The sequence below is a fragment of the Mesoplodon bidens genome (genome assembly GCF_964165515.1).
Source record: "Mesoplodon bidens genome assembly, chromosome: 10".
Classification (NCBI taxonomy): Eukaryota; Metazoa; Chordata; class Mammalia; order Artiodactyla; family Ziphiidae; genus Mesoplodon; species Mesoplodon bidens.
The window spans coordinates 826281-838712 of record NC_138172.1 but is presented as its reverse complement, the minus strand read 5'-3'; positions in this window follow the sequence as shown (position 1 = coordinate 838712).

The window sequence follows — 12432 nt, the reverse complement described above, 5'->3', positions numbered from 1 at the left end:
CAATCTGGTCTGACTGCTTCCACAGAGCAGACGTTCGGGTCCTGGGGTTGAAACGCAGTTTGTGGTTTAGAGTGGCCGGAGAACCCTGTGTTGCCGTCACAACTACAACAACCATCGCTACCCCTGTTGTCTGCGGGGACAGAGCAGGGACAGGGCCTGCCCGGGGTGGGCGGGGGGCGGAGGGCGGGGAGGGAGGAAAGTCCTGGCATTCATAGGCTGAGGGGTGGGGCACAGAATTCCCAGGGCTTAGGCATCAGGTTAGGAGAAACCACATCTGTGAGGGCAGAGCGGAGACTCAGGCCTGGTTATGCGCAACTCCTAGCCCGACCACGCAGGGCAGTAAGGGGGGGTGGTGACAAAAATGCAGCAAATTACCCTCTTGTGCTGTCCATGGGGTAAAGTAACAGGGATATACAATAGCATTACACACATATTCATATATAATACCTGGAAAGAGCTACATTAAAATATTAATAGAGAAATCTTTGGGTTATGGAACTGTGGGTAATTTTTATTTTAACTAGCATATATTATAGTTTTTACATAGAATATGTATTACTTTAATAAAAACAACAAGAAAATTTTTAGAAGTCCTTTTCTGTACTGGCATAAGGTAAATTATCATTTCTATTTACTTCTCGTTCTTTTATAGTTTCCCCTGAACACTGAAATCTTTCATTCATCTGTAATTTACCTTGGTGCAAGTTGAGGATCTGCCTGTGTTTTTTCAGAATATTTAGCCAAAGTCCCAGCAGCATTCACTGAAAACCCCAGCCCTTTTCTCTGGCGTCTTAGCCTTTCTTTCTCTTTTCTTGCTCCCCAATTCCACGTCACCTGTACCATAAATACCGTTACAATGCCTGCAAGGGTCAGTTTTGGGGGCATTCCTCCTTTTCCACTTCTCTGCTCAGCTGTTCTGGTGGCAGTCTGGCACCTTCTCATTTTGCATTGTTATCTGGGAGCATGAGATCACCCTCCTTATCCCTCTATGTGTGTTCTTCCACACAAGCTCTGGAGTTACTCTGTCCATTCTGAATCATACGTTACAGTGATTTAAGAAGAATTTGCATATTTGAACCAGTCAGGCTTCCATTCGGGGACCTGGATGTTTCTACACACGTTTGCCTTCTTTAACGTCTGTTATCACCTTAACGTTTTTTTCCCTTTGACCAGTACCTGCAGTCTTCTAAGAAACATCCTTGACCAAAGAAAAATGAATCAATCTAGTTAAAGTTTGTTTTAAAAGTAACAAAATGGGGGCTTCCCTGGTGGCGCAGTGGTTGGGAGTCCACCTGCCGATGCAGGGGACACGGGTTTGTGCCCCAGTCTGGGAGGATCCCACATGCCGCGGAGTGGCTGGGCCCATGAGCCATGGCCACTGAGCCTGCGCGTCCAGAGCCTGTGCTCCGCAACGGGAGGGGCCACAGCAGTGAGAGGTCTGTGTACCACAAAAAAAAAAAAAAAAGTAACATAATGGAAGTGCTACATATTTAAACAGAGACAACTAAAGCTGTGCTCAGACGAACAGTCGAAGCCTTAATTCTTTTAATGTAAATAAGAAAAACTGAAACTTAGAATCCAATGGTAGATAAGAAAAATAGAAACTAAAGCAGTAAAGAAAATAGGAGGAAGGAAATAATAGCACTAGAAGTGGAATTAAAAACAGAAAACCAAATCGCACCGATGTTTTCTTAGGTCAGTCTCCCACAGCAATAGAAATAAAAACAAAAATAAACTAATGGGACCTAATCAAACTTACAAGCTTTGTACAGCAAAGGAAACCATAAAAAAAAAAGAAAACCTACAGGATGGGAGAAAATATTTGCAAATGATGCAACTGACAAGGGCTCATACAACTCAACAACAAAAAAACCCAAACAACCCAATCAAAAAATGGGCAGAATAGGACTTCCCTGATAGTCCAGTGGTTAAGAATCTGCCTTCCAATGCAGGGGACGTGGGTTCGATCCCTGGTTGGGGAACTAAGATCCCACATGCTGCGGGGCACCTAAGACTGCGCACCACAACTGCTGATCCCACGTGCCACAACCAGATAGCCCATGTGCCACAACTACAGAGCCCACATGCTCTGGAACCCATGTGCCACAACCACAGAGCCCACAGGCTCTGGAGCCCGCACCACAACTAGAGAGAAGCTTGCATGCTACAACTAGAGAGAAGGCTGTGTGCCACAACAAAGAGCCTGCGCGCCGCAATAAAAGATCCTGGGTGCCACAACTAAGACCCAACACAGCCAAAAATAAAAATAAATAAATAAAATTTTTAAAAATGGGCAGAACTTAATAGACATTTCTCCAAAGAAGACATACAGATGGCTAGTAGGCAAGTGAAAAGATGCTCATCATTGCTAATTATTAGAGAAATGCAAATCAAAACTACAACGAGGTAAGACCTCACACTGGTCAGAATGGCCATCATTAAAAAGTCTACAAAAAAACAAATGATGGAGAGGGTTTGGAGAAAAGGGATCCCTTGCACACTGTTGGTGGGAATGTAAGTTGGTGTGGCCACTATGGAAAACAGTATGGAGGTTCCTCAGAAAACTAAAAATAGAGTTACCATATGATCCAGCAATCCCACTACTAGGAATATACCTGGCAAAACTATATGTCAAAAATATATATGCACCCTAATGTTCATAGCAGCACTATTCACAATAGCCAAGATATGGAAACAACCTAAATGTTCATTGACAGATGAATGGATAAAGAAGATGTGGTATATGTATACAATGGAATATTGCTCAGCCATAAAAAAGAACGAAATAATGCCATTTGCAGCAACATGGATGCAAATAGAGATTATCATACTAAGTGAAATAAGTCAGAAATAGAAAGACAAATACCATATGACATCACTTATATGTGGAATCTAAAATATGATACAAATGAATCTATCTATGAAACAAAAACAGACTCACAGACATAGAGAACAAACTGGTGGTTGCCAAGGGGGAGGGGAGAGGGAGAGGGATGGATTGGGAGTTTGGGGTTGGTAGATGGAAACTATTACATCTGAATGGATAAACAACAAGGTCCTAATGTACAGCACAGAGAACTTGGTCTCTGGGATAGACCATAATGGGAAAGAACATAAAAAAAGAATGTCTATCTGTGTATAACTGAGTCACTTTGCTGTACAGCAGAGATTGGCACAGCACTGTAAAACAAAACAAAACAACAACAACAAGAGAAAACCAGGAGAATTGATGAATGAGTCCAAGATCCAGTTATTTATCCTCCAGCTATGATAACAGACTTATGTGTTTCTTCTTCTAGTCCTACCAATTTCTGCTCCTGTGTTTTGAAGTTCTGTTGTTGGGTGCATATACATTTAGGATTGTTAATGTCTTCCTGGAGACTTGTGCAGAATGTCCCTTTTTCTACTAATAGTATTCTTATCCTGTTTTTTGAAGCCTATGTTGTCGCATGTTAATCTGGCCCCTCTAGGTTTCGATTAGCATTTTATGGTATACCTTTTTCCTTTCATCCTCTCTATGTCATTATATTTAATGCACATTTCTCATAGACGACACTTAGTTGGGCAAGATCTAGTTATTTAAATGTACCAGAAAAATAATCCAAACCTCTGGCCAAACCAAAGCGAAACAAAACAAAAAATTAAAAATAAATTAACAGAAGAGTATATTGGGGCCATTTGGGAAAACCTGGTTTTAGGAAGAGTTTCCCCCTCCCGGTAGGTGAAAAGGAGGTACAGCCTAGAGACTTACAGACTCACAAGGACAAAATTATTTTTCCTGCAAGGATTTTAATAACAAGGGCATTTTAAAATAAGTATGAGTGTGTAGTTGTAAATACCTACATATCGCTGGTAAAGTTATTTCTTCGATGGCTTTTGCTCAGAGGTTATATCCTTCCTTTTGCCCTCAGCACCCTCATCAGAGAACAGAATCCCTTACTCACTGTTGTCCTGTTTTATCACTCACTGTTATAATTTTTAAATTTTACATTGTATTTTAAATTTAATTAAAAAGCCTTTACACAAAGCAGTCGTATTGCTTCTCTACTCCCTACTTCGTTATCTCAAGATTTCTTGATCTTTTTAAACTGCACTTTCTAAAATTTCTGTATCTCTTGGGACTTCCCTGGTGGTCCAGTGGTTAAGACCCCACGCTCCCAATGCAGGGGGCCCAGGTTTGATCCCTGGTTGGGGAACTAGATCCTGCACACCTCAACAAAAAGAGCCCACATGCCCCAGCGAAGATCCTGTGTGCCACAACTAAAGACCTGGTGCAGCCAAATAAATAGATATTTAAAAAAATAAAATAAGATTTCAATATCTCCCATTAGAACATAAGCTCCACGAAAGCAAGGATTCCCATTGGTGTTGTTCACTGGTGTGTTCCCAATGCCTAGAACAACACTTGGTATGTAGTTGGTGCTCCATTAATATTTGTTCATGATAAACAAATGAGCTGCCCAGGATGAGAAGTTAAGTTGTGATATAATAAATACATCTGGTCTTTATCCCAGTTCTTGGCAAAGGGCTTCGAAAGCCCTTGAGTGACAGGAGCGTCTTTGTTTGCTAATGAGGTGATTCCTGATGGGCCCCTAGAATGCTCCAGGGTCAGGGCTGGTCACCAGGAAGGTCCAGCCCGTGACCAGAGGCTGGAGCTTTGAGCTGCCCAGCCCTTGGGAGGGGAGGGGGACTGAGATGGAATCACACCTGGGGCCAATGATTGAATCAACCATGCCTCCCTAAGGGAACCCTGATAAAAACTCTGGAAATGAGGCCCCATGGGTCGCAGTGTGGCTGGGAGGGCGATAGATTTGAAACCCTGAAAAACTGGAAGATTTCTTTAAAAAAATATGAATAATCAAAACTGACTCAAGAAAAGGCAGAAAGATGGCATACACTCGCAACTGTGAAAGAAGATGATAAATTCATAGAAAAGAAAAATGACCTCCAATGACAGCTCTGATGTTTTGGCAGGTTAGGTTTTAAAATTTTTTTCCCAAACTTGGAGAGAATGGGCGGATTCTTGGCTGTGTGAACCTGCCGTGAAATCTCTCACTGAGGTTGGCTCCAGGAACCATTTCTTTCCATGTTTGGTTTGGATTCATCTCCTCTGTCGCCAACTCCATTGGTCTGCTTTCTGTCCCAGGCAGGGCTGTGGGGCTGCTCACGGCTCCACATGAGGTCTTTTTTTTTTTTTTTGGCTACCTTGGGTCTTTGTTGCTGCGCGCGGGCTTTCTCTAGTTGCGGCGAGCGGGGGCTGCTCTCTGTTGCGGTGCGCGGGCTTTTCATTGTGGTGGCTTCTCTTGTTGTAGAGCACGGGCTCTAGGAGCACGGGCTTCAGTAGATGTGGCATGTGGGCTCAGTAGTTGTGGCTCGTGGGCTCTAGAGTGCAGGCTCAGTAGTTGTGGCGCACGGGCTTAGTTGCTCCGCGGCAGGTGGGATGGTCCCGGACCAGGGCTTGAACTTGTGTCTCCTGCATTGGCAGGCAGATTCTTAACCACTGCGCCACCAGGGAAGTCCCTGCACATGGGGTCTTATTCTTCAGGAGGCGGACCTCCAACCCCGGCTTAGAGCACACACATTTCATAATGGAATCCTTAGAAACCAGTTTCTTTTAAAAATGTGTAATACACAAGGAGTGCGTTATCATTATGAGAAAATAAGGGAAAAACATGAAAGTCCTTGGTTCTCGAGATCCGCTGTATAGTATTCTGCTGGTGGTTAACAATATGGTATTGTGGGCTTAAACATTTAATAGGGTAGATCTCATCTTAAGTGTTCTTATCACACACAGAAAAAGATATTAAAGTTTGTGAAAGCACTGAAAAAATTTTAAAAGAACCTTTATTGAATTCACATACTCAAGGAAATAACTTTATTTTGAGAATGTTTTTACTTTGAGGAAATAAGAGATATGGGCTTAGAAATCTAGATAAAGCTTGATTTTTTAAAAGATGAAAAAGGGCAGTGGAGAAAGTCCTTGGAGACGGTGTCCTTCCTTCTGAGGCACGTCCCTTCTTGCAGGGGCAGTCCGCAGGCAGGACCACGCTCTGTAACACGGTCCTTGGATCCGCACGCTGTCTGTGGCAAAGGGCGTCTGCAGAGACCAGCGAGCCGTGTGCACAGACTTTCTTTCTCTCATAATTGTGCTGTATCTCAACAGTCTGTCTCTCGTTTTGCTTGCTTTTCCTTTCGGTGTATACAAAAAGTTACGGGAAATTGTGTTTGCTGACATCAACAAGTAAGGTAAGAAGAATATTTTGATTAGATGTTAGCTTGGGTTCTTAGTTATGCCTCAAGAGAAAAGATGAAAAGGAACAGAACATCAACACACGGCTCCCCTCGCCCTCAGCCTGGAGGAGTTTCCGAGGTCTTGGTCTCCTACCCACCACGTGAGAACCCACCCTCCAGAGGCGCAGGCTCAGAGTCCGGGAAGCATGCCCATGGGATTAGAATGCGACGTGAACACGGCTCCCGGTGGGCTCAGCCCAGGCCCGGGCTGCCGCCGTGAGGACCTCCTCAGGCCAGGTGCACGGTTCTCTGTGGCCAAGACGCACGGTCCCTCTGACGTCTGCTCCCCTTTCTCCCACTTTATCTGGGTGTGGTGTGCTCTAAAGACATTCCCCAGTGTCCCTTGCAGGGCAGTGGTCGTGAGACACAATAAGACATAAGCAAAGCGAAAGGAGGCTGGATCCACTGGCCTGTCCATTTTCTCCTTTTCCTGTTTGGAACACGGAACAAAGCGAGGGTCCCGGTGACTGTCCTGAGTGTGTGAGAAGGTGGGTCACTGAGGGAGGCACCAGGCCGGCCCCGAAGTCCTGTCCTTGGATTGTGATGTATTCAGGCCATGGTTTGGGGAGCTCCAGTGGTCTTGCCAAGGCCACAGAAGGAAGCGGTGGGGGGCCTGGAGAGCTGTGAGGACCCTGCCCTGTCCCCGCGCCAGGTGAGGCCTCGGGATGGGGCAGGCAAGGAGGGGAGAGAGAGGGGACACCGACCGAGGGCCTGACGGAGACAAGATCTGGAGGGGCAGAAGCTTTACACCAGACAAGAGCCTGGAGTTTCGGTACCAGACCTTCTCTATGAGACTCAGCCTGAAACTCCACCGAGGGGCAGGACTGGCGCGAGAGGGGAAGCTGCTTTCTACCTGCCCTGTCGAGTCCCACGAGCTTGCTTAGTGACAGAATTTGAGATGTGAAAGGGCGGACGGGGTGTGCAGCCCCGTGGCTGGGTCTGCCTCTGCGGGTCCTGGCATTTCTGTTCCATCGCAAGCCGAGGAAGCAGAGAGCTCGGCTGGCAGAGAGGTCTGGCATCCCAGTGGTGGGGACGGCCAGGTAAGAGACGAGCGTGAACAATGAGCTAAAGTCTGCTTCTTAGAGGTACCGCTTCTGTGTGGGGTCTTTCCGACTGGGCTCCGGGATTGCGACGACACTTCTGCCGTCTTGGAGACGTGCTCCCTCACTCCAAAGACCGTGCGTGTCGTGTCAGCACAGGATTTATCACCAAACTGGGCCCCTCGTCGCCGTCCATCACCTCCAGGTGTACCAGGGCTGGTGGTTCAATGGAGCAAAAGGTGATCTGCTTAGACGCAGAGGGCGTGGCACTCCCCATGGCCGAAGATGGCGCATCCCTCCTTCAGGCCAGGTGGGACGGGACCCAAGAGTCTCCGTGAACGCTGGGGTTGTGTGCAATAGGGGGACCAGGGTCTTCCTCCGTGGCTGATGTCCCCTGGCCGTGGAAACTCGAGCTGCTAGACTGAAGCATGAGCTGGCTCTGGGGCGCTGGCTCACCAGGAGGCCTGCTGGCAACGGCCCCAGGGTGGGCAGGGCAGGGAAGCGTGAAAGCAGCCTGCAGGCACAGCTTGTCAGGGCAGGCATGTCTCATGTCCCTCTTGTCGCTGGACGCTGGGAGTAGATCCAGTCATGAGCCTCCTGAGAAGGACGCCACCCAAAGACTGCCTGCCAGGTAGACGTGTCCCCACCGAAGGGACGGGCTGAGAGCAAGAGGGGAGGACCTCGCCCATGTCAGGGGCGAAGCACTGGCGAGGCCCTTTGGGGTGTCCCTGAAGGTCCCACAAGGGAGCTGCCTGCGAGGGTCAGGAGAGGATCACAAGCAGCCAGAACCACGGAGGGGGTGACGGAGCAAGGGGATGAGAGCAGACCGTGCCCTCCTCTTTCGCAGGGCCCATCCGGGGCCAAGTGTCGTACCAGAGTGGGTGGGGAAGGGAACAGCTTTACACTGAATGTGAGATTAGGTTTTGATTTCGACTGGCTGGATTTTTTCACACTTGAAGATGAGACTTCCCTCATTCCTGAAAGTGACCAGATGTGGCCAGGGAGTGGGGGAGTGACAACGCTGCTCCCCGGGTGCAGCTGGTGGCATGTCCACGACAGCCTGGCAGGTGCGTCACTTCTCACACATCAGGTGAGACCCTCTGTACTGTTTTGGAGCTTGCATTTAACTCGACACTATATTGTGAACATTTTTCCATACAAAAACTTCTACAACTTCATTGTCAATGCCTGATTGAGTAATTTATTTAATTACCTAGGAGAAATTGGGTATTCAGAAGGATTCTTTTTTATCCAGCCTTAGAAACTCAATCTTAAATCAGCAGCCATCACACTAAAGTCTAATAGAAATTAGGAATAAAATGTGGCTATTGGTCTCCATCATTTTTATCGAACATTTTCCTGCAGTTTCTAGCTACTTCAATTACATATGAACCATAAATAAGAGGTATGATTCTTACACATGAAGAAACAAAATTATAATTATTTGCCAACAGTATGTTTATATATACTTATGTTTCCCAAGAGTTTAAAAAAATAAATGGAATTAATTACGAGGCTTCAGTTCAAACACAAGATAATTACTTATGGATTTTCTATCTACCATAAGTAACTTACTAGGTAGTACCATCAAAAGAGATCCCACTCATAACAGGGACAGAAAGTATTAAAATTTTTGAAAATAACATTTCCCCAAAATTTGAAGAATGTTATTAAAATTTACTATATTTTGCAGGAAAAAAAAACCAAAGGAGAATTTTTTTTCTGCATAAGAACACCTAACATTTTTTAAGCATATGAAAAGATGCTCGCCATCACTTGTCATTAGGGAATTCTAAATTAAAACAACGATGAGACACCACTCCACACCTCTTTGAAGAGCTAAAATATGGAACACTGACGACACCCAATGCTGGAGAGGATGTGGAGCAACGGGAACTCTCATTCAGAGCTGAGTGCAAAATGGTGCAGCTGCTTCAGACGACAGTTCAGCAACTTATGACAAAGCTAAATAAACATAGCTGTTAGTGTATGATCCAGCAATCCCATGCCTGGGTATCCACCCAAAGTATTTTAAAACTTGTATCTACACAGAAACTTGCTCATGAGTGCTTATAGCAGCTTTATTCATAACTGACCAATCTTGGAAAGCAACCAAGATGTCCTTCAGTAGGTGATGGATAAATGAACTGTGGCACCTCCATAAAATGGGATATTATTCAACAATAAAAAGAAATCAGCTATCAAATCATGAAAAAACATGGATGAATGTCTTAATACTTAAATGCCTATTGCTAAGTGAACGAAGCCAGTCTGAAAAGGTTACATAGTGTATGATTCCAACTACATGACATTCTGGAAATGGCAAAACCATGGAGACAGTGGAAAGATCAGTGGTTGCCAGGGGCTGGGGGGAGGGAGGGATGAAGAAGTGGAGCACAGAGGGTTCTTAGGGCCGCGAAGCTATTCTCTATGATGCTGTCACAGTGGATACATGACATTATACATTTGTTAAAATCCACAGAACGTACAACACAGAGGAAACCCAAATGTGAGCTATGGACTTTGGTTAATTATATCACTATTCATGCATCCATTATGACAAATCTACCCTGCTAATGCATGCTGTTAATAATGGGGGGACATGTGGGGGTCTGGGAGGGGCGTATTTGGGAACCCTGTACTTTCTGCTCAAGTTTTCTTTAAACCTAAAACTTCTCTGCAAAGAAAGTCTATTAATTAAAAGAAAAAAAATAAAGAAATGAGCTATCAAGGCACAAAGGGACATGGAAGAACCTTAAACACTCATTGCTAAATGAAAGAAGCCAACCTGAAAAAGCTACACACCGCATGATTCCAATTATATGACATTCTAGAAAAGGCGAATGTACAATTAAAGTATCAGGAGTTGGGGGTGGACTGAATGGGCGAAACAGATGTTTTTAGTGTGGTGGAATGATCCTGTATGATAGCGTAATGGTGGGTACATGAAAATACAGAGTTGTTAAAACTCATAGAACCCTACAGCATAAAGAATGCCCTTAATGTATTTAAATTTCTTAGTCATTTAGGATGCAGAGGGATCCCAACATGGAATGCAGAACGTGACAAAACAATTTAACCGTGCTACAAATGTATGAAACAACCCCATCAAAGGGGATGGAGAAAAAGGTGCTGCTGCCTAAGTAACTTTGGAAATGAATGGAAACTGAACAACGGGTGGCAAAAGAAGCTTCACATAAGCAGAGACTCTAGTCGACAAAGCTGTTTCCCGTGGGTATAGGATGACGATTCTGAGGCACTGCCCTGTGCACCAGTGCTCACAAGTACACGGATGTGGGTACACACATGTGGGTGGTGGGAGCTTACAGAGAAGCAAAGGGAGGAGACCAGGGTGACCTAAGTGGTAGAGTTGAGACATCAGTGCAAACTCGTGTTTAACTTGATATAGATGTATATGGTTAGATATAGAAACATAGGAAGATAGATGATAGATAGACAGACAGGTGTATATACACAGGTGTGTATACACACACATTATTTCCTAGCTCTGTCAGATGAGTGGGGTCACTGTCAGCAATATCAGCTGAAGCAATGACACCCCAGTAGCAACAAGCACATCCGAAGTCCAGATCTTGAGGTCTAACACCATCTCCAATAAAAGGAACCAGGGCTCATTGGAGAAATGGCTGATGCTAGGACGGAGCAGGAAATACGGAAGATGAGGCTAGACCAAGGAAGTGCTCAAAACCAAAATGATGGGAGTGCTGTAAAAGGACACAGGAGCCAACACAAAGTACAAAGTAAATATCCATGAGTCCAACCTGATATAAAAAAATGATTGGCCAAATAAACACACAGGGAGAAGAGACTCATCTCCCATACAGAAGAATTCCAAATAATTTATGCAGATACTCAGCCCTCGAGCAGGTGGTGCATACTCGCCACCCCTAAAAGTGGGCTGTGCTTAGTGCCTGCTTCCAAAGAGGGCAGTGAAGAAAGGGGGCATAACTGCACACTGGAGAAAGTGGACACACATGACCTCGGCCAGGTGATCGAGGTCAACATTAATGGCGAAGTCACGTTGGAATGCACCCTGGATGGGATGTGCTAAAAATGGCACTCGGCCTGTGCGGTCTTCCTCCCAAAACACACAGTCCCGCCTAGTCACGCGAAAACCATCAGACACATCTCAGTGAGGGACACTCTATAAAATCCCTGACCAGTCCTCCTCAAAACCATCAAGGTCATCAAAAACAAGGGAATCTGAGAGATTGTCCCAGCCGAGAGGACTCCAAGGAGGCATGATGACGAGACGTAACATGGGATCCTGCGACAGAGAAAGGTCATTATATAAAAACTAGGGAAATCCAAACCAAGTATGGACTTTAGTTAACAATAAGGTATCAGTGTTGGTTCATTCACTGTAACAAATGTCCACTAATTCGAACTAAGGTAAGGTGTTAGTAAGTCATGGGGAACTTGTGCGGGGTGTGGGGACGTCCTCTGTACTACCTTTGTAATTTTTCTGTAAATCTAAAACTGTTCTAAAGTTAAAAGTTTATGACGACCTAGATGGGTGCGATGGTGGGGGGGGGGTGGAAGGGAGGTCCAAGAGGGAGGGGATATAGGTATACATAGAGCTGATTCGCTTCACTGTGCAGAAGAAACTAACACAACATCGTAGAGCAATTATATTCCAATAAAAAAAAATACGTATGAACTCTTCTTCAACCAATTTACTAGTTTTAGTGTAATTCAAAATCTTCAGTAGGATGTTTTTTCCAAAATGAAAAATGGATCCCAAAGGTACATGGGTGAAAGAGGAGGAATAGCCAAGTACATTTTGGAGAAGGTAAGAAGGGGTGAATTTCTATAACTGACATTAAAACCCACAAAGCCACAATCTTAAGAGAACGTGGTTCTGATGCAAAAACAGATCGATGAAATGGAATCTGACCCAGAAACAGACCTGAGAGCTTATAAATATGGAACCTGTACAAAGGTGGCCTCTGATGGACTGGAAAAGAAAAGTTTGCCGTGTTTGCCTATTTGCACCAGGCATACGGTTGCACGAACAGCACCCTGTTTTATTTAATGTCTAGTTTGACCTCGGGCAGAAGGGCGAGTTGACACACTCCTC